The 27,586-nt window shown below is 41.8% G+C and overlaps 1 protein-coding gene and 1 long non-coding RNA gene across 27 annotated transcripts in view; one reads left to right on the plus strand and one right to left on the minus strand.

The window, feature by feature from the left end:
* The window catches only part of LOC146521797 (receptor-type tyrosine-protein phosphatase delta-like), a 422,277-nt gene that overhangs the window by 259,905 nt on the left and 134,786 nt on the right, over positions 1-27,586 (minus strand). For all 26 annotated transcript variants that reach the window (XM_085143970.1, XM_085143979.1, XM_085144116.1 and 23 more), the window contains one exon: positions 363-435. The gene's annotated coding sequence lies outside the window, so the exon portion shown is untranslated. The remainder of the gene's footprint in view (positions 1-362; positions 436-27,586) is intronic.
* Positions 431-26,193, plus strand: LOC146521801 (uncharacterized). Its single transcript, XR_014871300.1, has 2 exons — positions 431-21,763; positions 22,718-26,193. It is a non-coding gene; the product is annotated as an uncharacterized LOC146521801 (long non-coding RNA).

A 27,586-nucleotide genomic window follows, 5' to 3' on the forward strand; every position in this document is an offset into this window, starting at 1 on the left:
ATATGATTACAGCACTCATTTATTTTTCTATAGTTTGTGCAACATTCATCCCGATTCATAATAAAAGTCAAACAAAGAAGAAAAACATTTGCTACAAGTGAGCAATGCATCATGTCCTGACATGTATTCTACCTTTATCTTAATCCATACTAACATCATTTAATTGTCTGACCCCTGATTTGATTTCTGTGGGTTGACATTATTATTCTCCTGCACTGCTGACATTTGAACGCTGGAGGTAGAAAAAAAAAGAAATCCCCCAGTGGAGTGGCTGTCATCAGTGGAGTTTCTCAGATTAAATAACACAATTGTAGGGTTTGAGTTTTTTGTTGTTGTTGTTGTTTTCTTTTTTTCAATCTTACCCGTTTGGAATAATCAGCTGCGATTGCTGCCTCGGACCAGAGCGACGAAAGAACAGAACTCCTCCGAATTTCCCTGCGGGTAAAGAGACAAAGAGGTCAGGACGCATCACGCTTTAGTCCATTCACCACTGAACACTTAGATCGGTGTACCGAACGCTAGTGCTGAGTTTGCATACAGAGTCACCGCACCGAAGTGAACGGAGACGAGCATGAGCTGGCACACACTGTAGTGTCTTCGCGCTGATGTGTTATCAGCGCAGCCCTATTAGGTTTGTAAACATGCTTCATGCACTTTGAGAAAATGACTTTCCATTGTGCATAATGAGAGCTGCTAAAAATAAAACTCCTGCATGAATGCTGACAGTGTCTGCACCTTTTGCTGAAGACAGGATGGCAGGATGTTTGGTTATGTCTGCTTGGAAGTAATAATTTCTGACAGTGCCTTGTTTTAAAAAGCGTGCAAGAAAGCATAAGTATATGCTTGACACACACACACACGCATACACACACAGCCAGTTATAATGACATAGTGCATGTAGTTGGGGCTTTAATTGAATGTGGTTTCAGGTTGGGTTGTGAAAAGGGACACAATATCCAAGCAGTATAAAGGCTGATTTTCATTCTTAGGTTGAGGCATAAATATTAAGTCGTCTACGTTTGCTTCAGTTAAGTAAAACAGTGCCCCCAAGATTGTCTGACTACCCTCAGATGTCACAGTGGCACAGGTGATTGACAGATCTCTGGCTGTGTTTGCCTCCCGTGGAGAAAAAAACAAAAAACAGATAGCTGGATGTTGGACACCGCAGCACAAACTACCTCCCCTATCCGCTGTCTTCAAGCGATCTTCAAAGCGCCACAAACGTGAATCTCGCTTGACTTTTTCCATCTGCAAACCTACTTCACATCATCTCTTTTCTTCCTCACACCCACTTTGCCGAAGCACTTGATATGCAAAAATCATATGTTTACTTTTGAGATCAAAGTTTCTTTCTCCCTCCCCTTCTCCATTTTTTCACCCCCATCTAAAAATGGACCCGTTTCATTATGCAAGCCAACAAAGGGCAGCGTCTGCTCGCGCAGCCCATTCCAAGCATACTGATTAATTAGCTTGTATAATTAGCTTAATGATTTAGAGAAACATGGCCAAGGCCACCCAAGTAGCTATGCTAATGGACCCCTGTCTACAGCAATTAAAATGCCCATAACTTATCAATGGTGGTGTAGAAGTCCACATAAGAGCTGTTGAGGAAAAAAAAGTAGTTGCAGTAATCAATGCAAGCATCACGTTAGCTGGCGCTGTGGTAATGAATACCTTTGCACTTATCAAATTGTGAAATTGTGTTGCAAGAGTAGCATTTGTACACATGCGGACACCGCTGGAACTCTAAGCGCTAATGAAGTGTTCTCATTTGTCTCTATGATGATTAGTTTTAGCGCCGGCGGTACACTTGGTGCATTTATACCGCAAATTAGCCCAGAGATGTGTTGCAAGACGCTGAAAATGTGAACCCTTCTCCGGTGTCACGCAGAGCAAATTTATCGTCCATCTGCCTTATTACGCCTTTCTATACAATTTCTGTCTGCCAGTTATGCTAACTCCGTCCCTGTGTGAGCACATACTGGAAAGTGAGTGAGTTAGGACATGCAGTTGTGGACTTTATAGTTTCCATTAAATGTGAGTCAAACCAGACAGTATCTCTGCTCTCTGACAGTAGCATCAGCATTCCTGGCTGTACTTCAGACATAAATCGCCCATTTATGACCTTCCCCCTGAACAGTAACCAACAGAGACACCAGCTCGTCTCATAAAACCACCAGAATGTTGAACGAGAGAGAGAGAGGTGAAGACATCACTTCCATCGATACACTGCTTCTAAAATGCCAGTCAAGTGGGAGCAGTTAGGAAAAAAAAGAAAATCAAATTCCTATTTGTATATTCTTTTAGTGCTATGACTGAATGCTGGAAAGATCTCACCTAGTCATAAATGAGTGGTAATACACTACGCACTGTGCCGCTGACAAAGCGAAAGCAATCACGGCGCCATCGAGCTTGTATAAGCAGAGCAGGAAATGGACTGGGAATGGAGGCTGAGCTCAGTTTGTTGCAATATTAAAACCAGTTCAGAGCTTCTGGTGAAATCTGGCACCAAGATACTTTAGAAAGGCAGACTAAAATACATTTTGATGCTGAATGTAGGACTAGTTAACGATTTACAGACCAGTTATGAAAATGTGATATACGAGTTGCAACATCAGAAACATCAACACTGATAACTTGGTAAAAGTTGGTTTTCTTTACCTTTTAAATTTTCATTTATTGCTAAGAATTGCCAAATCGACGCTATCGGCTGATAATATCAGCCAGCTATTATACATCATATTATATTCACCCATCCAGTTAATTGAATTCAAGTGTTGGAATCACTTCCACACATACGTATAAATCATACATATTAAGTCAAGCATCTAGCCATGCTGACTGATTCTACAAACATTTGTGAAACGATGGGTCGCTCTCGGGAGCTCAGTGAATTCCAGCGTGGTACCATGACAGGATCCCGCCCGTGCAAGAAGTCAGTCATTAAATTTCCTTGCATTGTAACAGGTGTAAAGTTTGGTGCTTTACAGGAGCTGGGCTCGACCCCTTAGTTCTAGTAAAAAGAACTTAATGCTTCAGCATACCAAGACATTTTGGACAATTTCTAACTTCATGAAAACAGTTTGGGATTGGCTCCCTCCTGACTGTGCACAAAGGTGCACAAGCAAGTCCATAAAAACATGGATGAACGAGTTTGGTGTAGAAGAAGTTTACTGGCCTGCACAGAATCCTGACCCCAAACAAGCAGAACACCTTTGGGATGAATTAGAGCAAGACTTCAAGTGTCTCACAAATGCGCTTTTGGAAGAATGGTCAAAATTTCCCATAAACACTCGTAAACACGTGGAAAATCTTCCCAGAAATGTTGAAACTGTTATAACTGCAGAAGGTGGAACAACATCATATTAAACCCTGTGGATTAAGAAGAGGATATTGCTCAAATTCATATGTGTAAAGGCAGACAAGTGATTTCATTTGGCAATATAATGTGTCAGACGGGCTCTAAAACTATCAAATAAATTAAAAGCAATATAAAACTGTCAAAAACAACAATAAGAAGACGAGGTGATGAAACAAAATAGGAGACAGCATAAAAGTAGCTCAAAGTGGAAGCATTGAAAAAGCCTACTTATAAAAAGATGTCCTTAAGAGACATTTGAAAGACAATCAGGCTCTCAGCACGCTGCTCTCCTCAGGGAGATTCTTCTAGACAGTGAGTGCCCTAACAGAAAAAGCCCAGTCACCCTTGGTCCTCAGCTGAGACTGTGGCGTGGCTAACAGAGCCTCAGCCAAGGACCTCTGCAGAGACTGCAGCCTGGCAAATAAATGCTCCACTGGAATGTAACTCATGTGATTTCTGCTTATTAACCCTCTGGAGCCAACAGAGGCGCCGGTGCGTTCACGTCACATGACCCATTTAAGACGATCCAGCAGTAAGATCATCTTCACTTGGGTCAAAAGTGCAGACTTTAAACCATATAACAGTTTTTAATCCTAACAGTGCAGTTATGTGGATTTTATCACAGTTTGATGCATAGAAGTCGTACATGACAAAAAACCAGCCAACAAAACAATCGTGCTTATGTCGCCTATGCTGTGGACACATCTTACTGTAAATAACACAGAAGCTTTTCAGATGTTTTATAATGTGATACATGATAATGTATCATTACAAACTATGTAAAATGATACAAAAGCAAAACTTCTGAATCACGTTAATCGTTATAGTTAAGATAATCTCATTATTCAGGCATTTGTTTTAGTTTGATATTGCATAGCATCGTTTGCTAGCAATGCTAGGTGCTGCTGCCCCAACGTGTGGGGTTAGAGTTGGCATATATGAGGACTTAGATCAAAGAGAGTTATTATCATGAATATCTCAGGATCAGGATTGTTAGGAACTCATTCCTAACTATGTTTGTCACTGAAGACAGCTGCTTGAAGCAAAGGCGCTAATTAGAGCGGTGACAGCTAGCTATAAAGGGAGCTGCAGGGAATAACACCAAAACACTCAGCTGAAAAAGGGGGGAAATTCATTGTAGAGAAACAGCATTGGGTGATAACTTACTTCATGTTCTTGAGTACCAGGTTCAGTTGATTAAAGCAAAAGAAATTATTAGACATGGCTTAAATGAATGGGGATAAAATAAAGAGGATCATAGTTCAACCTAGCGCTGGCCCCAGTGTGGCACAGAAAACACAGAACAGCCCATCTGCTAAATGCTTGATTAGACTAGGAGTGAAGAAACAAAACTCTGACAGAGACAACAACTTTGATATTATAATTGTTAGCATTTTAAAACGGATGCTTAACAGCACTGCCATTTCCAAATGGCTTCAGCATTTCCAGTAGGTTCCATATGCCATGTCTCCGAAAGCCTCTTTAATGAAACAATGTAAGGCAAATGAGTCATTATGATTCGCAGCACTCCCAAACACACTAATTACCACTCAGACTTGATAACAGTCTGTTTGTGTCTGTGTCTGCGTGTTGCCAGCAGGTGCACCGCTATTCACTTGTGCGAGCTGAACATCACAGTCCCGAGTTTGACACCATTGTGTCAAAAACTCTGTGCTCAGCTCGTCAGCTCTGGTGCGCTGTGCCCAAACAAGCCAGCTAAAAATGAGCATTTGGGATCTGCTTTTTTTTTTTGTTGCTTCTTTCACTTTCTCTCTCTGTACCCAGAGCTGCCTCTGCGGCACAGACACAGAATTAGTTATATACTGCATCATGTGTCTGTTCAGGATTGCTGTCATCCTACCCAAAAAAGGAAAAGAGAACAGAAATAAAAAAAAATAATAAAAAAAAGGTATGTTTTTAGGAGAGAGGGGGTTTGATATTTTAGACATATTTGCATAGGTTTGCAACAGTCGGGCTGATGTTGACGGATATCACATTTACCATGCGAGCTGTCTCGGTGAGGAATTCAAAGTTTCAGGTATACGGAAGTCACCGATGAAGCACAAACTTGTTTTTTTCCCCCTCATGGGTTGCATTTACACATTTGGCTTTATTAGCGAAGCTACCCACTGACATCCTTTGATACGACAAGTCAAATGTCGTAGCTCAAACGAGTTTTGTTCCACTCCAAACCGCTCCGCCGCGCAGCTTCGACGCAAGCTCTGACGAATGGGAGAGGCTATTGGTGTTCGGGTGGAGAACGAGCGAGCGGAGACGTCATCCCTTCCGCGCTCCCCTCTCCCTCGCTTGCAGCCGAAACCCACTTATCAGCGGAGTTTTCTATCATGCGGAAAACTTTCCATCACGCTCAAACCGCTCCTCCCCAAAGGCTATCATAATCTGCTCAGCATGCATAATGGTAATCGTTCAAATATCTCATCAACGCAACAGGATAAGCATGCTGTCGGTGCGAGGAGGGGAGTGAGTAAGATGGTGTGCGGTAGACGGGGAGCGAAAGAGGAGGTTCGGTAGAAAAGAAAAAGAGGGGAAAAGGAAGACATGCGGAGAGGGTAAAAGGTGAGAAATCAGATGAGGTGCAACAGGGAAGAGGGAAAACACATTAAGGCTAGTGGGAGACTCTAGAGGAAGAGAATGAAAGAGGAAGGAGGACAGAAGAGGAGGAGGTGGTGGTGGTGATGGGGGTAGCTCCACCAGTCTTTGGCACTCTTAGGAAACTCTATGCCACTATATTCTGCCCCCTTTTTTCCCAGTCAGCCTTAGAGAAGATGATAGCATTGATCATCTTCTTAAAAGACCGCTTTTTCTGTCAGTGTATCGCCTCTCGTCATTAAGATGACTGCTTGAGTTGCCTTAAAAGGTTTCTGTCTAGCTGCAAGCTGTTCGATTGCCTTCTACATTGTTTTCCTCCCTTCATTCGGACGAGACCGCTGACAAACCTAAGAAGTGTCGTTCATATTGGTTTTCGGCAAAGTCCAGGAATGAAACCTAATCATAACTGTGCCGAACGGTGCCACATCCAAGGGCGGATTGAGAACGTTTGCCACCGGAAGCAAGTGCACATCAATCAAAAGCGGGGAATTCCACCTCATTTATTGCCTCCGTGACGGATGTTCCCTGCTTCTTTGACGTTTGCGCCCCCCAGGGAGGGTGAAGGGGGGTGGGTTTGTGCCCCTGTGGAGTTTCCATCTCAAACCTCATGTGCACCGGGAGTAAGAATAAAGTAAATAGATTTAGTTCTCCAGATCTTTCACACTTCCTGCGCTATAAATCCACTTCTCGCCCGCATAAATCTTTGGGAAGTTCGGGCCGCCCTGTGCCTCTGCTTATTAGCCGACCAGGGGATCAATTTATCACCTTTGAGGACAAAGAAAGGAGGCATCGGGGGGATTCTCTCTATCCCTTTGATTTATGGAGTCAGAGAAGAGGCAGGGCATTTTTGGGTCATGCAAATCCTTCCCAGCACAAGTGCCAGCCCCTCCCACCTCCTCTTTGTGTTGAATTAATTTCTTTGGCAGAGAGAGGAAGCGAGGGATCCGTCAGGTGCTCGGAATGCAAATGAGGAGGTTCGGGCTTGTTTAAGTAAGTGGTGGTGATGGAGCTGCTTAAATGCAATAACCATATATCAGTGGAAATTTCACACGTTCAATGATGGCTGATTTCAGGGTTGTTAAGTTTGACTGAATGTAACTGAAAATGCTAAAAAAGAAAAAAAAAGAAAATAACAGCACAGATCCAAGACTTGCAGCTTTCGTGCAATTCTAAGCATTCACCACTAGTCTGTGCTATTGGTTTAAGCAAATCTTCCTGTACTGCTGTGACCCATTTTTTCTGCCCTCTCCCACAGAAAGAGATGCAAAAATGTGGCTGCCCCACCTCACCTGTGCTAAGTGGCTACCACATCTGGGCGTAGCAACGCCTACCGCCGCCGCTTCCTCATTTGCGATTGTCCTCATGCAAAACGACGGGGCTGGCAGCTGCTGGCTTGTGGGAAATGTATTTTATGTGAAGCAGACTTCTTTTGAGGCTGATGGAGTGTTGATGGTTTCGCACAGTGGTTACAAGGCAGGTTTGAAACATTGCATCATGTATTGTTTGGATCTAAGTGTGATTCGACCTATCATCAGATGTTTCGAAAAAAAAGAAGGTGGCAACGGGAAAAGGCAGCTCTGTCTTAACGTTACAAATGCACTTTCATGCCAGAGCGCTTGTTGCGTTTGTGTAAATTGCGCGTGTCCACGTTAGCCACGTGCGGGATTGTTTGAACGAGCGTGATGGAGAACGGGATCAAACGCAGAGAGGCGTCCCGTCGCGCCGAGTCTGGCTACTTTTTTAGTTTGTTTTTAAATATTCAGATTGTGAATTTTAAAACACCTTCCAAGTTACGCGCATTTCAAATCAACCTCAAACTCTCTGCATCCTAACAACAAGCTGCGGCGCAGGCTCCACTCCACAACCCACTCGCCACTGCCTTGGCTCTCGTCCACGCTCATCCCTCCTCATAACAAATGATCCTGCACTCGCCAGTGCATTTCTCCAACACCTACCAGTATTGCCACATCTTTGTCATTTCCCCTCTCCTGCATTCCTCCCTTCCACTTCTGCTTTAACTTCCTCTCCCCCCTCTTTTTTTCTCCTTCTCTACCTTGTTTAGGCATGCTATCTTTTCCTTGTGGCAGAAAGCATAAGACTCGCCGTTTGCTGAGTGGGCAGCGGGGGAGCGGAGGAGGAAAGAAGAAATAGAAAGACTCAGAAGGAGGAGGGAGAAAAAGAGTTATCTAACAGGATTAAAGGAGAACAACGGAATGGAGAGCACTTAAAATACTCATGACATGAGCCCTCTTGCAAAAAGGAGGGGATGAGTAACAATGGCTGAATCACTCTTGAGGTTCTCTGGCTCTAGACAACATGCTCTCTCTCTCTCTCTCTTTTGCCATCTACGTCTCTCTTTCGCCGCCCTTTCATCTTCTCCTTTCCGTCTCATTTTCACTTACTGGTTAGAGGCCTCGATGGGTCGCGAAGGAGTCGCTCGCGTTAATATGGGAAGTGAAAGGAGGAGGGTGCGGGTTAATTAACTATTGAAAAGGAAGACATTCAGTTCAGAGTTAATGGCGAGAAGATATATTCTGAGGTGGAAAATATTGAGGTTATCAGCGTTTGTTGAGTCGTTTGGTTGGGGGAAAAAAACCCACCCGGAATGAACGACCGAATGATGGATGCTGGCTGAATGAAAATATTAAACTAACAGGAGAAGGGGGAAAAATGCAGCGAGGCAAAAAACTAATTTCTTAGTTACTTTAACCAGTGTTTGTGTGTATTGAGACGCTGACAGCAAATAAGGACAAATACCCTTCCACTCAACCCCGCCATATGGGAATCAGAAAGGTAGAACAACATGACAAATTTCCTCGGGGTGGATCGAACTTCTGGGAGAGAATAGCACTTCAAACGTTTGGCGTGCCTCGGCAGCTTCCCTGCCCGTCTGACTTGCAAAGATAGCAGCCGTCTGGCAGCGCGGCCGAACACACACACACACACACAAACACACTGAGAAGTGCTCCTTCGCACACAGGTGTGGGAGCACACTGCATCTTTGCATAAGCACACACAACAAACTCTCTACTGCTAGTCTCTTCAAACACTCTATCCTTCACCAAAGACACACACACACACTTCACCTATTGTAAAGGAAGACATGGCGTATCTTTTGTCCAAACCCTGACAACTGCCAACATTTTGAGTGGATTTTAATGCAGCAAACTAATGTGTTTATACTTGCTATAAAAAGAATGCGCTTGGCGCATAATATATGGGGATGAGGTCTCTGGAGTTGCCGCTGTCTCTCTTTTTATATCACATAACAAACATGGGATGGCAGTGGGAGAGAAACTCTCCAGCCTATGTAAATAGGGCGCCATTTGAATATTTCACACAGGGCTCGCGCTTACCGAGCATCCATTCCTTTTGAATCACCGCTTCTGCCAAAATGGAGGAGAGCAAATAAGTGTATAAAAACATAAAAATAAACTCCAAGCGTGTATGCGTGTGTGTTTGTTTGCACACATGGTGTATTCTGTTCCTCGCAGCGAGCGGTATCGCGTCTTTGATGGTTATGTAAGGGATGAATTTTAATGATAGTAAGATCATGGCAGCGAGCGCAAAAATAATGACGACTAGGCTGGCTGGTAAATTGACTGAGAGATTTGGCTTTTGGTGCTGACTTAAGAGAGGACTTAAGGAGCTTCTGGGATTTGAAAGTTGAAAGATAAAGGCTGAGTTACACTGTGGGATCTGAGAGAGCCTCAATTTTCAGCTCGGTGCCACGACAAGAATCATTAGGCTGGAAAAGAGAAAAAAAAAGGACGTGATGGAATAACTCAAAGGCATAATCAGTTGTTTACAATGGCAGGGAAGAGTGGAAGAGAAAGAAGAAAGAGACATGTTCACAAATGAAGGTCTCTAAAAACCCCGCCACCACACATCATTTGAATCCTTAATGAAACAACGCTCGTGTCTGACGATGAGGGACGGATGGGAAAACCTCATATGGAGAAATAAATGGAAACGTGAAGGGAAGGGAGGATTGGCTGGTGGATATACACGAATCCAAGGGGCTATCGGAAGTCAACTCAAGATTACTGAGGGTGAAGCTGTCTTAAGACTTCTGCTTTCAATGTAACGCTTCTTTGTGACAGGAAATGGGAAGAAATGGTGTACTTCTCAACTGCTCCAGGAGTAGCAGCAAGCTAACTTTGGAAAAAAAAACTAGCCTTTATTTCAAAGACGAGCACCCTGGTACAGACTGTACACCTTACAGTCTGTACCACCTGGGTATGCAGAAGATCAAGAAGTTTGCCAGAAGCGAATTAACTCAAAAGACTTTGTTCCCAATACCAGTACTCCACATCACAGAGAGAAGTATGCAGCTGCTTAACTTCATTCAAGCTGTGTCTGACCGAAGCAGTCCTGATGTTTTAATTATCTGACTTCATCACTGCTTTATGTAACGTTTTGCTCTTCCTCACATTATAAGGTCAATCATAAGGTAGGCCCACCCTAAAGCATACCTTGCTCTACCTTTCTTTTTGTCTCTAATGAGAACTTACAAAATGATCATCTTGTATTCAATAACAGTTAAAGTCAGGAACTGTGACTATAAACTCATCTGCAAAGTGTTTACTGAGGTCATAGATTAACAGAGCTAAGGCTTTTTGCAACCAGTGGAAAGCTGGGCCCCTGATGCTCATTAGAGTGTCACTTCCTCCTTCACTTTGGAAGCTACGTCAATCTTCTGTATAGAGTCTGTGAGCATAATACAGTGACAGAAGTATATAATATTGCTCATGCATCTGTGTTTAGAAGCCAAAACTATTGCAAACATGTGCAGTGAAGTTGCAGCTGTGATAAAAATCAGGAGTCTACAGTCCATACAGAGTCCAGCCAGAACGTAGAAACCTTCTGTTTGCTTTAAAAATAGTGATGCATCTGCTGCAGGACAGCAATTTAAATGCAAAATGACACAGGCGCTTGGCATTTTTGCTTTTTAAAATGGATATAACCAGGAAACAACCAGATGGAAACTAGCTGATTCACTGACACGGACCGACTCCAACTAATTGCTGTGTTAGCGGTTGATGAGTGACTGCAGCCAGTGGCAATTGCAATTGTTTGGAGACAGGCAACGTGCAATCGCTTTGCGATCAAAAATGAGAGGTGGTGGGTGTTGCACGCTCAACCTCTGGGTGATCAGCTGGTCGATGTAACTACTTGCAATCGGTTTTTAAATGTGAAAAAAATTCATGCCAATCACTAGGCAACCACCAATTTTACTTAAGAAGATTGCCATCCTGTATTTTCTTGTTTATTAGTAGTAGGCCGAGAGACTCTCTAAGGATTGTGATGGCCACACAGAATAACCACAATCACTCAACCTTCTGTGCAAAATATAACATATCAGCACAAAGCTAGCATCACAAATGATACAATCCAAATAAGACTAAAATAAATACAAGGTTCCTTCATCAGTAACTGGAGGCAAACGCCCAGTATTGTCAATCCATTGCTACCAGTAAACACTGTCGCCATGAAATGCCCCTAATGAAATGGCGGCGTCGCTGTACGGCAGAACACAGCTGTGTGCTGGTCCGTAAGAAGAAACAATGAAAGGGTAAAAGCGAAAATTGAGACACCTCTTTGAAGCACTCCTTTAAAAAGACACTCCATCTGTTCCAAAGAAGCTCGTCTCAGGCATCTCCCAGGTGGGTGTGAACCGGCCCTTTCTCTCCCCGGGCTGCTCTTGTAAATAAGAATGTGCTCTTAGTCGGCGTGTCCTGTTTGGTAAAGGATTCAGCTCTAAAGACTGCAACAAGAGTGAAATAAATCACTCGAAATGTTGGGAAATAATGAACGTAACATATCGCACGTGATCGCTTTAGGTGAAGATGCACCGGCATTTATCAGAGCAGACAGTAAAGTCAAGGACGCCACGCTTTCCGTGATTGCAGGTGATCTGGGACCTGTGATGGAGTGCATCACCATTCACTTGGCAATGACTGGCGGAATACTAAAGAAGGAAGGAGAATGTGAAGGAAGGCAGGGAGGAGACAAAGGAGGATGGATAGCAGAATATTAAAGCGAGTGCAACTTGAAAGTGGTACAGCGAGAGTGAAACACAAGCAGGGAAGGAGAGGCAGTTGAGAAGAAGAAGAAGAAGAAGGGGGACTGTGAATGGATATTAGAGAGAGGAGCTATTCACCTGGTGTTGATATGGATGAAGGAGAGAGTCATGGGAGGTGGGGAGGGAGAAGACAGCCTAAAAGTGAAGAGAGTGTGCAAAAGAGAGATAGGGGTTCTTGCTATCCTCTGGGAAGCTGTGAAAAAAAAATGAGAAAGACAGGTGAGATAGAGGAAATGGGAGAGAATGGCGAGGGGAGTAAGGAGAAATGTGGGATAAAAGAAAAGTAGAAAGCGGAAGAAAAATTTGGAAGGAGAGCGGAGATAAAAATAGCGAAGGAGACAGAAGGAGAGACATTCTGAACAAGTCCAAACTATCGCGCCTGAACACACTTATCTCCCAAAGTGCAGACAGTACATTATCACCACTGGCACTAAAAACAGCCTGAATCATCAATAAATGAAACCCGGTGCAGGTAAACACGATGCAGTGTTTTAAGCGCAGAGGTATCAGCGCTGACAAAGGGAGCGTGATTGTGAGGGGATACTGCCGCGCCGTACCGCTTCTCATTATCTGCCGCGTGTCAGTTATTAACGCTGTGTCCATTCGAACATCTAATTAATGCAGATAGCCAAATGCCAAACCTGATGAAACGGCATGATGAGGGATTAGCTGGAATAACAACCGCTCTGACTGGCATAACTTTGGCTCCCTGATTAGGTGGTGGAAGGAGGAGGAGGAGGAGGAGAGGAGAACCATTTCTAGATCACTTAAGTCTCCCCCCCCCCCCCCTCGCTCTCTCCTCCTACCTCTACTTCACTGTCCTTAATGAAGACTTTTTTTTTTCCTTCAGCCATGTGCCCCCATTCTCCCAGCGTCCCTCCCCTCGGCCGCTGAGTGCTGTCCTAATTCCATTCTGATAGATGGAGAGAGGAAGAGGCTCATTAAAAATGGCTTTGCTGATTGTGCTTCTGTCTCCACCCCCCCAGTCAAGTGGTGTGTGCATATGTGAGCTGTGTCTGGTCAAGTTTCTTTTTTTTTCTCTATTTTACCTGTTGTTTTGTTTCCCCTCTGTGCTGTCAGGGAACGCTGCGGGGTGATACAGCATGTGAAATAAAGGAAATCATTATTTACAGTATTTTAGTGCAATTTTGCAGCAAAGCTTTCCCCTCCAAAACATTATGCGATGCCTTTCATCAAAAGTGTGTGTGGAGGGGCAAAACAAGTACGGAGCAGGGGAAAAAAACGCGTCGAGCAGGTAAAGGAAAGTGGTGCTTCTCTTATATGTGAAAAAGAAATAGGCACAGGAGAGTTACAAGAGACGAACCAGACTGTTCTATTCTCGCACTGTCAAGAACAAAAGTACCAGCTGCTGAACAAAGCGCAGAGATGGCTGGAGCGTTAACACGCAAGAGTCATCAGGGACTTTGAGACGAGTCTTTAGATAAAGCCGCGTCTTAAACAAATATCAACAGAAAAAGAAGAATAAACAACCTGTATTTGCACACTTCAACAGTCAGATAACATCTATATGTGCCCCCATGTCTGTGCATTAAATAGAACCCTAGAGCGAGCAGGTGATCAGCCAAGCTTAGCTGGAAGCAAGGGGAAATAGCAAGCTTGTTGGTAGGTGTATTTTTGAACCTTGGAGAGAGAGGCTTGCTGTTTTCTTCTGCTTCCAGGACTAATACCAAGGTAATCAACTCCAGGCTCGATTTACAGTGGTGGCGCAGAGGCGTGAGTTATATCAGTCTTTTATCAAATGGAGGTCGATCAGGTTTTCTTGAGTCGGCAGGTCTGCAAAATACCCTAGCTTTAATGCAGAGCAAATGTAAGGAAGGAGGTCAGACTAAAGCAAATGCACTTAGCGGCCACTTTCTTTCTTCTATATCTAATCAGCAAGTCACGTGGAAGCAAATCAACGCGTTTAGGCGCATTGAGACAACCTGCTGACATTCAAATCGAGCATCAGAATGGGGGAGAAAGGTGAATTCAGGCACGGGGAATGTGGCATGGTTGTTGTTTTCAGGTGGGCTGCTCTGAGTATTTTAGAAACTGCTGATCTGCTGTTATTTTCCAACACAACAATTTTGGGGGGTTTAGAGAAAATGGTCAGAAAAAGAGGAAATATCCAGTGAGCTGCAGGTGTTAGGGTGAAAATGCCTTGTTGAGGCGTTACTGGCAACAGTAGCTCAAATAACCACTTGCTACAAGTATGCAGAAGAGCATCAAAGGACAACATATGCAGCCTTGAAGCAGATGGGCTAGAGCACCAGAAGACCATATTGGATACCTTCAGATGTTAGTGTCAGAGTCTGGTGTGAAGAGCATGATCCATTCTGGCTTGTATCAATGTTTCAGGCTACTGGGATATTTTCTTAACACACCCTGGGTTCTTCACTGCCATGTGAGCATTGTTTAAATGCCACAGCTTACCTGAGTATCGTTGCTGACTATTTCCGTCCTTTTATGACCACAGTGTACCATCTTCTGATTCCTGCTTTCAGTTGGATAACACATCCTGTCACAAAGCTCAAATCATATCAAAGTGGTTTCTTGACCATAACAATGAGTTCTCTGTACTCAAAAAACCTCCACAGTCACCAGATCTATAGAGCACCTTTGGGATGTGCCGGAACAGGAGCTTTTCATCATGGATGTGTGAACTGTGTGATGCCGTCGTGTCAATATGAACCAAAATCTCTGGGGAATCTTTACAGCACCTTGTTGAATCTGTGCTATGAAGAATTAAGACAGATCTGAAGAGAAACTTTGGTCCAAACTGTATCAAGGGTTTTTGTGTAATAGAAGTTTTTACTAGCATTTCTGTCTGATGGAAACTTGCTGCTTAAATGTGCTTTCAAAGGCCACGGCTGACGTCATAGGGGAGCTGCATGTTTCTCTAAAACCATCTGTATTTTGGGAGCGTATGACAAACATAATTTGCTGTGATTGCTGACATTTTGTAATTACCAATTTGCAGTGTCACTGTCTATGAGAAAAATGACAGGTATAGCTATTAGCAATACTGACACAGGCAAAAAGGGTTTGAGTAAATTCTTTAAAAACGTCCATGAAGGACCACAGTTTAGGTGATTTCCTCCGTTGGTGATGATTGTGTCCAAACAATCATAGCTCTTCATTATATCACATTCTGAAATGATATTTATTGTAAGTTAGCAATGTATAATATGAGATGCAACACAAAAGGATGCTTTAAGTGATACAAAAACACCAAAACGGCATGTATAAGTAATTCCGGATTTGCTATTATAATTACATTCAAATTAATGATAATGTTTAATTTAGCACAATTCCCAAAAGACAGTCTCAGTGGTGAGACACAGTATTTAGAAAAACTAACAATGAGCAAAGAAGAATTCACAGTCTGGCCAAGGTCACCTCTGTATGGCTCACAGCAGACCTGAACGTGTATGCAATTAGTAAAAATCAATTTGACATATTCAGACCCCAAGTTTTTTTTTAATTAAACATATTAGCAGTATGTTAACAGGTTATCAAAATATGGATAACACTTTATAATATGAAACACAACTAAGCGCATACTTTCCCTGTAATAAAATTTAATTTCAGTGCATTTTATTCAAAATGATATTGTAATTAAATTTACTAAATTTACAAACATTGTGTTTTAGAGGAAACATAGAAATAATTATACTGTAGTTTGTAAGTAATTTTAACTAATGTGTAAGTAATATTATGTCTTGCATGATAGGGGTGGGCAGTATAAACAGTATACGGTAGAAACGATATGAATTTGGTCAAAGGTCGAGATTTTGACTATTCCGCTCTACCACGATAGCGCATGGTGATGGTGTCATCAAGCTGTGGCTGTTTTGGTCGAAAGCATCGCAGCTGCTACACGCAATATCATCTGCAAATTATGCCGGGCGACAGTAATAGCGAAGAAACGAAGCACATTTTGGAATATGAGGAATGCCAAAAACTGCGCTTCCTCCACTTCCGTACCATTGATTCATTAATGTTGAATTCTCTCGCAGCTGCTCCATTCCCATGTTGTTGTTGGTGTTGTTAATAATTAACCTTGTATTGTTCTCAGTTGTTCTCCTGACTGAAGTTTGGTCTGTTTACAGCATCCTGCCATGCGATTGCATTTGTTTCTGACCACCGAGAACACTCACGTTAACTTTTATCGAGTAGAAAAAAAGTTAGCTTGTTTATATTATGCTAACATAGCTGTGTCGCTAGCGGTCACGTAGCACATCATTATATACCAGCTAGCCAAACTTCAGTAACCCTACAAACGTCACTGCTGTTTAGTTTTCTGTCTTCATTTATGTTGGAAGTGATAACAGAGTTGAACGTTTTAATTTGTTTCCAAAACCCCGCAGTCAGGATATGCTATATTGTATTTAGATAGAAGCTAGCGAGCTAACTTCCTGCTAACTTCTAACTCCGTTAAATGTCATAAATTCCGTTTTCATGGATGCCTGGATGTTAAACTCAATTGTTACACCTGGTAGTGCAGAACGCTGATCATTTTATTAAAGATGAAAGACTTTAGACAGTTTTTCAACTCTCAGTAATGCCATAGTGATCGTTTGATATATGGACCTGCAGCAGAGTTTAGGCCCAGACATGGCTAGTGACGTCAGACTTAACGACCGGATATGTGAAATGGGACAAGATTAGTGATTTAAGGCTGATAACAAGTAAGTGAAAAGTTGTGCATAATCAGCATTAAGTTGGTTTAATCAGCCCTCCCTCATCCCTCATCCCTCACATGAACTTTTAGCTAACTTCCTGCTAACTTCTAACTCTGTTAAATTGAATAAATTCTGTTTTCATGGATGCCTGGATGTTAAACTTAATTGTTACACCTGGTAAAGCAGCAACGCTGATAATTTTATTAAACATGAAAGAATTTAGACAGTTTTTTACTCTCAGTGATGCTGCATCAAGCGGTGCGGCTTCATAGCTCACCGAAGTTGAACCAAAACATTTTTGACAGATTTCTGCATTTGCACTAAATAAAATCGGTTTGACGTCAGTAAGCACAACCAGAATTCATACATAAGGCGCACTGTTGATTTTTGAGAAAATTAAAGGATTTTAAGTGCGCCTATAGTGCAGAAAATATGAAGATATAGCAATATAGAATATAATATAGAAATATAGAGAAGAAAAGAATATATCGCGATATATATTGTTACCGCACATGCTTCAAATTATATTATATATAATATAATTTGATATATTATATCATATTGCCCATTGCACGAGTAATTTTAAGTGTTGCATAACTTTTACAGGAAAGGAGACAAATTATTGTGTAAGTAATTTTAAGTACTGCATAATTTCTTGGTAATTTTGCAGATGAACAAACAATATTTTCCTATCTTACATCGTAGATACACAGTAGCAGGGTGCGGGCTATTCATTAATTAGTCTATTAATTTTTGTTTTTTATATCTTTGGGTTTTTTTCCATCTATATTTAATAAGCATTACGTTGATGTGCATGATGGATGTTCTATTATTCAATGTTTGTTTGTACTCAAAAACCTTGTTTTTAATGTTTGTCTTACAGTTGCAGGCTTTAGTATAAAGTGTTAGCAAAAAAATGTGACCAAAAATGACAAGCAGCCACAGGAGGAGGACAAGTTTAAGCATCTGAAAACTAAAAAGCTTGTCAGATTTAGTGTTACCCAGTATGAGGTGCACAGCCACCCGTCAGACACAACCCAGACAGTGGCTCTGGGCTACTTCTGTCTCCCTGTCAAGTACCCATAGGTCAGAACATATCTGACATCTTGGCCATATAATGTGGGCCTGTTGCTAAGCCTCACCCTGAGTCAACACTGTCAGGAAAGGCCAAACGTGGCCCATAGAAAACTACACAAGTGGGTCATGCTTGTGCCAGGCATTCATCGCTCTGGGAGAGGGCCAGTGGATAATAAATTAATGCGCTACAAGATGCTTCCAGAGAGATCAGAAGACAACTTTTGATAGTGACCACTGCACCACACTTAGAGAGCACTACCAAAGGATTCTTTTTAACACACAGCATGCGGTTTCAGTTCTTAAGCACAGTAGTAGATCTTTGATATTATATGCAGCCATCTAGTGGGTGTTACTAAACCCACCAAGCGCTCCAAATAACCATGCAGTCATACTAAATGCAGCCACTCCGTTCCAAACTAATGCGCTCTTTTCTTTGGCTGTGATGCTATACACAAAATAAAACACGTAAGTTGCACTAATCGGAACCGATGTGATACAAAAAGATCAACACATGGAAAACAAAGAAAGAACACCAAAAAACTGGGAAAGTCTGAGCTGGAACCAGCTGTCTTTTCTGGAATTTCCACTTAAATATATGACCTGAATTAACCCTGGATGTTTTTAGACGGTATATCAGTCAATCTTACATATAGCATATCCCCTTCCACACCTTATTCTCAGCTATAATCTGTATAAATAGCTTTGTGCCCCTGTGTCTTCCCACATGAGATCTAACACGTATAATACACTTACTCTTAAGGGCTGTGCAGCACAGACGTAATCTCACACATATCACTACTGGGGACAGGCGTCCCTTTATGCAATCAATGCCATGAGACCATGAGCCGCATACATCACTTAAATCTATATAAAGCCTTACAGCCTGCGCACAGGATTTCAATACATCGATGCAGTAATACAGATGTAATTTATGCCCGTTAAGCAAAAATGTGTTACAGTACAGTTGAGTCACTGCACACATGTGGTTAAGTGAACTATTTTAAATACTCGCGTGCCAGTCTGAGATGGCTCCGTCATTCTGTTGCTAAAATTACCACCCCTCTGTCATAAAAGGGATTCAGTACACCATTTAAAGCCTTCGTATCAGTAAATGAAAGAAAAGACCCATGGGAATTGTCTCTTCACTGTCAGCTTGTCTTATTCAGCGTTTGTTTCCCTCTCACAGTCTGAATTTGACTGTTTCCTCTTTTTTTTTTGTCTTCCTGGTCCGCACTGTGCACACAATGCTGCCAATTAGTAAATGTTGAAGAGTGAGGCAAAAATCGAAGCTTTCCTTCAAAATTAATTCCTCGCATTTGCGGTTTGGTGCTGCAAAGAACGTGGGAAAGTGCTTAACAAGCCCAACGCATATATGATTATGGCTTGGGATGTGACAGTGATGGGTAGTGCATCGGAGAAGACTGCTTGCACAATTCATAATGCACACACACACACGTACAGAGAAACGTGGGCAAATACTTAAAAGCAAATGTTAAATTCACCTGCACTTGACAGCCGAGGCAGTTTGCAGTGTGACTGTGGATATGAGCACAGCGGCAAAAAGCAGCCGATAGCTGGGTGGATTTTAATTCAAGCCGGCTTTGATGCTTTTGTGGAGTTCATGGGGCCAAAACCACTCAGCGGCATAACATTTATTCTTCCTTACATTTTCACAAATACACGGGAACATCTGCACGCAGAATGAAAGCGTGTGCAAACACCTCCAAAACCTGTATTTTCCTGCATTATCACCGCGGCCTTCGCCGTAATATTTTTCTAGATGAGAACTGACGACTTTATCAAGACCGTGCGTTGCGCAAAATGGTTTAAATGGCTCACGGATTGGGGCGGAGCTGTGCGGTGATGAAGTGCTCAGAAGGCCCAGAGCTTTATGCTTCACAGCTCATACTGTCATGCCCAGTCCACGGATTTATCGATGACCCTTAATAAAACTGTAACATTTGATAAATTTGCTGAGCGAGAATGATCAGGGTGATAAATAAAACAACTTGTAGGCTTGGCTGTGGTGTAGCAGCAGTTGTGGAAGTCTGTGTGGTGGATTTGGGGCGTGTGTGTGTGGAGGGGAGGGGTGCAAATGGAGCCTGCAGAGTGAGCTGCATGCTTATTGCCTGGACGGGAGCCCTAGTTAACAGCAGTAATGTATTCTCGGGCATCAAAGGCTCAAAGTTGAGAGTTTTAAAGGAGCTCGTCACTATTGATTTTGAAAGAAGAGCAGTTTCCTGGGTTCATTATATGAGAGCTCTCAGCCTTTACTTTAGGCAGCGGGGCCATTTCACAAACAACAGGGAGCTCGGGGTGAGCATTCCTTTGTTGTTTAGAACAAAAATTAGTTTCAATCATTCGCTGTTTTCGCATTCACGAGCTATAAAGTATAAAACCATGGCTAATGAATACTACCCAAATGACTTGAGGCCCTGGGGCTTTTTTCACAATTAATACACGTTTTAATTGAACTCGGGGAAAAAAGGCACCGTTTGGTGTTAAGCAGTAAAGAAGAAGCAGAAGAAGAAGAAAAAAACCCCACAAGGACAAGGGCTAAGATTGCTGTGGTTTTCTCAAGCTCGTCTCTCAAGGAGAAATTGTTTTTGTGTTTGTTGCCTTTGAGTCTATAGATTTGTCAAAACAGCTAAAAATCTTGCATTTTCGTGCTTTTTGTTGGGGGTGGCAGTATGTACTGTGTACGTGAAGTGTCACATTTAGTTGTGTGAGCATCGCTACGGCGGAGTCACTCAGTGTGAAACTGCTTAAAAAAACACATGCATATTCATTCAGCTGTTTGAGGTTGTTTATGTGCAGGGGGAGTACATAAAAGCATGAAAAGTAGGTAAAATTGTATTAATTATCTGTGAGACATACCAGCTGAGTTACATATCAAAACTGGGACTTTAACTCGTTCAAACATCTGATGCATCTAAATTGCACAGCAGAGTTCAGAATGTGCTCGAACAGATGGCTGATTGTTTTTGGTGGACTCGGAGAGCATTAGACAGGCAAAAGTGTAAACATCAGTGTGGGCAATCAATATCTCATTAGGGTGTCTGCTTTAGTTCATGTTTTGTCGCTTTGCATTCTCCACACACGCTCTTTATCGGATGGGTAACTACAGCCATTTGGTGGGAAGGGCAATGCAGTACATGGCATAAGATACAGGAAAATGGGCCTCCGCTGAGCTCCTCATACTCTAAGCATGCACTTGCTCCATCATCCTGCGATATGATCGGCAGTTTGAAAAACATCCGTGCAGCACAACTGGCTCGCGCAACTGAATTTCTAGCAATGCCATCATCCTTTTTAGCATATTTTTAGACGCAGGGAATAGGGACACGAGATAGCTAGTGGTGCTGGTACACTGGGAGATAATGCAGGATGAGCCTCAGGCAAAGGAGGGCTGGAAAACTCTTCTTGTCACTTTAGATAAGAGGAAGGAAATGGGATTGGTTGCTGAGGGACCAGCTAAGTGCTTGTCGCTGTCCCTTTAGCTTAAAACCGGCAGGGTGCTATAGTGCATCTGGACAGGCAGATGCCCATCTTGCTGCGTTCAGTTGTGTATTGGGTTGACTCCTAAAAGGGCAGTCGCAGAGCAAGGTGGATGGTAGGTTTGCAACTGAATTGTGCTTCAGCTGTCATGCTTTGGAAATATTATCTCATGGAAGTGGTTATTGGTTGGTTGGTTGGTTGGTTGGTTAGACAAAGTGTCTGTCAAAGAGAATGCGCAGACGCAAGGTCCATATTTTTCCTCTACACTGCTGAGCACCTGAAAGCTCTTGAAAATAAAAAGCAGTTATGAGAAAAAAATGGCCACACTGCTGCTCCTGTCAGCCGAGAACTAGAAACTGAGCATACAGTTAATACGTTTACTTATTGGTCAATAGAAGCTTAGAATGTATGTTGCTTGGGCCTCTTATGATCATATAAACACCACCAGTGTTGGGAAGGTTACTTTTAAAATGTATTCCATTACAGAATACAGAATACATGCCCCAAAATGTATTCTGTAACGTAATCCTTTACGTTACTCAATGAGAGTAACGTATTCTGAATACTTTGGATTACTTATCATGCTGTTTACAACTACATGAATGTACTATTGCTGTGATTTATTACTGTTACTGAAGGTTCGCGGCTCCGAAGCGTAGTAAAGGGACCTCTGGCTAATACGGTGGGTTCTGTGTCGGGCTCGTAGCCGAAAAATAGCTTTACTTTGTTGTCTGGGTCAACTTTGCTAGCGAGAGACAGAGAGAGGCGTTGAAAGGCTGCTCCAACGGAACTTATTGTTTTTGGAGGAAAACACGAACACAGCGTACAGTCGAGTCTTAATAGCTTACTTACAACTGGGCTCGTCAGGCACTCTTCTTGGCTGCAGTGGTTATTATTATATTTACATGCTTCCAGCTCCTGTTTTTGCTCGATGACAGCTCGTACTTTTCCTTTTTCTCCCTCCCTCGCTCACAGACACATAACGGGTATGGCAGTCCATTCTCCCTGCAGCACGGACTACACTGCCTATGATGCTACATTCTTTAGAGCTATACCTGTAGCATTCTGCCTATTAGCTTAGCACAACAACAACAAAAAGGCCTCTCTCACCCAGGAAACACCCAGAGAGAGAGCGGCACCCTGTAACCATGGCAACCGTAACGCTGCCACCTGGAACGACAAAACGTAGCTGTCAAACAAAACCCAAACAGGCCTGACCCGCCACAATATGAAACAGGGAAGTACCGCCGTGTAATCCATTTATTTCAACAAAGTAACTGTATTCTAAATACCACCTTTTTAAACAGTAACTGTAACGGAATACAGTTACTCATATTTTGTATTTTAAATACGTAACGGCGGTAGATGTATTCCGTTACTCCCCAACACTGAACACCACAGTATACCTGAGTATCTTTGATGACTATGTCCATCCACGTATTCTGATGATAACACATCATGTTTAAAAGCTCAGATCATCCCAACATGACAGGTTTCTTGAACATGACAATGACTTCACTGCACCCGAACGGCCTCCACAGTCACCAGATCTCAATCCAATAGAGCACCTTTGGTAAATGGACTGGTTCTTATATAGCGCTTTTCTACTCATCTGAGCACTCAAAGCGCTTTACACAACTTGTGCATTCACCCATTCACCACCATTCGCAATTCACAAGCACATTTTTTCTAAGTGCTTCATAGCTAACATTCACACACATTCATGCAGTGGATGTACAGCTGACAAATTTACAGGAACTGTGACGCTAGCATGTCAATAAGGACCAAAATCTGTGCGGTTCTGAAAGCGAGAGGAAGTCCAGCCTGGTACTAGAAAGCTGTACTCAATAAAGTGACCAATGAGTGTATTAAGTACATTGCCTAGTTTTCGAAGCAACTCTTATATTCAATGCACAAGCACAGGCAACTCTCGAACTCCTGATCACACAGAAGAATTTAGAAATGTCATTTCAGCTCTCTTATTGTTGATTATTGATTTCTCTCAGTGGTCTTCATTGTGCTGTTGGTTATAGAGTCACTTAGAGGATGTCTGTAAAAGATATGTTGTGGAATACTTGTTGAAAACTGGAGAAAAAAGTCTTAGTTCTTAGGCTTCGTACTTACAGTCTACTGTGATTTTCCCCGATGGCAAAGTCAAGGGCTAGGTCAATCTTAATATGGAAGTAAAAATAATAATATATATGCTCTCCTTACACTTGCTCAAATGCAGAATGATTGCAACACATTTCATTATTCAATTTAGCAAATGGGTTCTCATCACATTACTTTCATTTTAACTGTTGTAATATTCTTCCCAGTGGCAATTTTTGTTTCTTAGTGCTTCATATTATTGTGAAATGATCTGAATGGTTCTCATCTAGAGTCACATATAAAAATAATTAGGAAATGGGTAGTGAAATAGTAGCACTTAGCTGTTTTAAACCTTGTGGGACATTAAAGTCTTTCCAGGAATATAAAGGAGCCACTGTTCTCTCCTTCGACACTTTACACAGGATATGTTTTCTTTATGATGCAGCTTGATTGATGGCTAACGCCCCTCACATAGGCATATTTAAGTGCACAAACATTCCACCTACCTACCTTCCTTCACTGGAAGGTCAGCTGCCATCCAAAATGTGTTTATTTTCAGGGTAATTGCATCAGATTGAACGGTGAAATACCGTCACCTCTTGTCGGTCCCTTGGAAGATTAGCACCGAGGCCATCAGCGGGATCGATCAATGCGGGCCACTTGAAGGATGGGAAGGTCAGTGGCAGTGATATTACTCACACTGGGGGAGATCTTGTGTCAGGGGCTTTAATTTTGAAGAGGCTAAATAATAGTGATAGGTTATGGACAAGGAAGAAGATTGACATCAGTGATAAGACAACACAAGTACAAGAGATTACGAACTGTGACTGCAAACCAAAGAAAATGTCCGAACTGCATCAGGACAGCAACACAACAGTAATCCTAGGCAATTATTATAAATTTTATGCACTATCCATCTTAGTGTTTTCATAAGAAGGTGTACATGATCCCCAGCTACCAGCACACTGAGAACAAACCCTCCCTCCCACGTCTTTCAGTCGAAGATGTGTACATTTTTGTTTCCTTCTGTGCTGTTTTTTAATGCTGAGCACATCCTCTGGCGGACTCACATCATCAGAGAGAAGGAGCTGACTAATCTCAATCCCTAAATTTATTCATGTTCAATAAAAGCTATTCATCAGTTTAAACCAGCCTGTAAGTTCAAACTAAATTTGAACCACTTGGGAGAAATCTAAATGACTCGAAGGCAGCGTGGTTAAGCAGCCTGGGTGGAGGGATTGTGAAAAGACGGAAAAAGATAGGGCAGGGGGAGAGGAAATTGTCCCCCGAGTGTGAAGCTCTGCTAAGCCAGCAAGCAAAGGGTAGATCGCCGAGTGCTTCGCTGCGTGTTGATAAAGGCTTGGCTATTGTTCAGTCACTGTAAACAGGATAGCAGGTGACTTGTCTTTGGCACGCTACGCACATTGATTATTGATCACTTAGAAAGACGTGAGAAGAAATGTGAGGAAACAGGGAGAAGGAAGTAGAGGATGAATATTGAGGAGTGAAATCAAACCATTTATTAAAGTAAAAAAATTGTTTGTTAAAATGAAAGCTGTCATAAAAGAGTTTCAGGCAGTTTAACAGACAACTGTTTGAATAGATCACGAATATAGTAAAATGTTATTCGGCAATGTGATAAATTCATAAGACAAATTGGTAGATATGCACCGATTCCAATTTTCTTGGGTGATTTCAGCTTGCTAATACCAATTTTGCCTATTCTGATTTTCAAGAACTACATATACACACATACAGCACATATAAGCAAAAGATAATATGATAACAAAATAAAGTTTTCTTTATTGCCGCTATACTTGAAACTGGAGCAGAGCTGTTTCAGCAGACTAGCATACATACATTCTTACATTCTTTCACTGATGCTTTTATTCCACAGAATAAAATAGTGACTATAAAACTATAAATATACACAAAATCCAGTTCTACTAAAACTGCAATAAACTACAGGATCTTGTACAACTTCAAATAAAGTACTCTGTTACTGGATAGGTACAAATATTAAAATTAGCTACTTTAAATCCACCTTCGCCTAATATAGTTTAGCTTACCTTAAATTCATATAACAAAACAAGTGAAAACAATTATTTTCCAGTAGGCTTATACATTCACCAGATTAAAAGATATTGACCCTTCTTTTTTTTCTACTTGTCGCCATATTTCTCCTGGCTGCTAGCTTCTGGCTAGCTCTGAGTTCTGGCTAGCGTTAGCATTGGCCACTTGGCCTCTATTAGCTTCTTTAAAATGGCTGTGTTCAGCTGCGTAAAGGCCATCTGTCTTCTGAACCACCATTTTTCACTGTAGTTTTTTTCTGTATTTAGTTTGGGAAACTTTGTGTCATTTTATTCACAGTGAACAGCTTGCCCTATTATGCGCATGTCTTACATGTATAAAATGAAAATCATATATACGTGAGAATGAGTGGCCAGTCACCAGCCAGCCTGACTACACAGACTTGTACTTTAATAAATTGGAATGTAACTAGAATTTAATAAACTTTTAAAAAATATATATTTTCAATTTAAATCACTCTTGCAATATTTCCCACAATTAGAACAATGAAATGTTTTCTTCAAATCACTCGGCCCTGAAAAGCACATAATGAAGAAAGAAAGAAACTAACGGCATGAAGGTTAACTGTGGAGTCTGTGCTGTGTCTGGTGTGCAGTGGACCGTGAGACTGCACTCTCCACCTCAGTCACACCCTGCTGTTCTTCTCAGGTAAACACATTACTGAAGCCCAATAGATGAAGTGAAAAACATACAAACCATCACACAAAAAAATCTCTAAAAAAGGATCTAAAAGGATCCCTTAGACTATGTAGTGTGCAGTAAATTTGCACAGGTAAAGAAAGGCACCATAAAAAGGGGCTTTCCCTGTTTTTAGTAGCTTAGTAGTTAATAAGCATAGCGTGCAATATTTTCAGAGATTGTTTGTTTTGTTTCATTTTTTCATGACAGCTTGAAGTTCAAATATAAAGTTTGCTGCAAGACTTTAAGAGCTCATCAAAAATTACCACTTTCAAGTGTTGTTATTACTTCTATTGTCTGCGGCTTGACCACCTTCAGCTTCAGAGTGTGAGTTAAGGGGTCTCTCCCTCTCTATCTACTGCTCTCTGTGTCCCTTCTTGCATTGCAGGAAAATGGGAAATCAGAAACATCAATTATTCCAGTAAACAAGTTTGACCATGTAGAACATTCAATTATACATTAAACATTAATAGCCGGTGCTTATTTCACACATCCATTAGATTGCGCTACTCCATCTTATTAATAGAGCTTGAGTGACTTGAGTGTTCCTTTTTTTCAACTAGAAATTTAATCAGGGAATAATAATGGTGTGAGTGGTTGGCATTTTGTTATAGAGAAGCGTAAAGTCAGAGAATCACCATACAAAGAGACCAAGGATGAAATTGATGAACGTGGAAGGAAATGAGGAAACTATATTGTAAGGCATGGTGAAATAGGGTGGCAAAAAAGAGGAGAACACTACACCATGAGCACACACCTTTTAAAGTGCAATGTTGGATGAGAGCTATGGTAGTAATCCCCATTTCTCTGTGAATAATACACCTCTGAGACTCTACAGCTAGATCTTCACAAGCCTAAGAAATACAGTGCAGGGACTCAACGCCCAGCGGTGGTTAAGCAGAAGTGTGGTAAACGTGCTAGTTGTTTGCTTTAGCCCTCTGTGTTGACACAGTTAATAATGGGATAATGACTCTGATTAAAACTCGTTGGCACCTTGCTCACTTTAATAGTGGCATTACTCATTATCATACTTGTAGCTGATAAAAGCCATTCAGTTAAAGAGGCCTTTATAAAGCCATATAATATAGTCATTTCTCTAATTCTACATGGAGTCTGTGTGTGTCATTAAAGTTATACAAGATAAAATTCCAAAGATTAGGGACAAATTGGAAGAGACTGCTAATTGACATTGAATAAAAATAAAATCCATATTGCAAAAAAACATCACAACTTATTTATACATGGATAATGTCGGATGCGGTACCAGCAGATACTCGTAGATAGTTCAGCAGTGTCTGAGACACTCAGAGCAACCTGTCTGTCACTAACAACCATGATATTTTCTAAGTTCCTTGAATCATTTTGCTTTCCCATCCTGATCTTGTTTTGAACTTAAGCAGGTTGTCTTTA

The sequence above is a fragment of the Neolamprologus multifasciatus genome, chromosome 3, assembly GCF_963576455.1.
Source record: "Neolamprologus multifasciatus chromosome 3, fNeoMul1.2, whole genome shotgun sequence".
In the NCBI taxonomy this organism is placed as follows: domain Eukaryota; kingdom Metazoa; phylum Chordata; class Actinopteri; order Cichliformes; family Cichlidae; genus Neolamprologus; species Neolamprologus multifasciatus.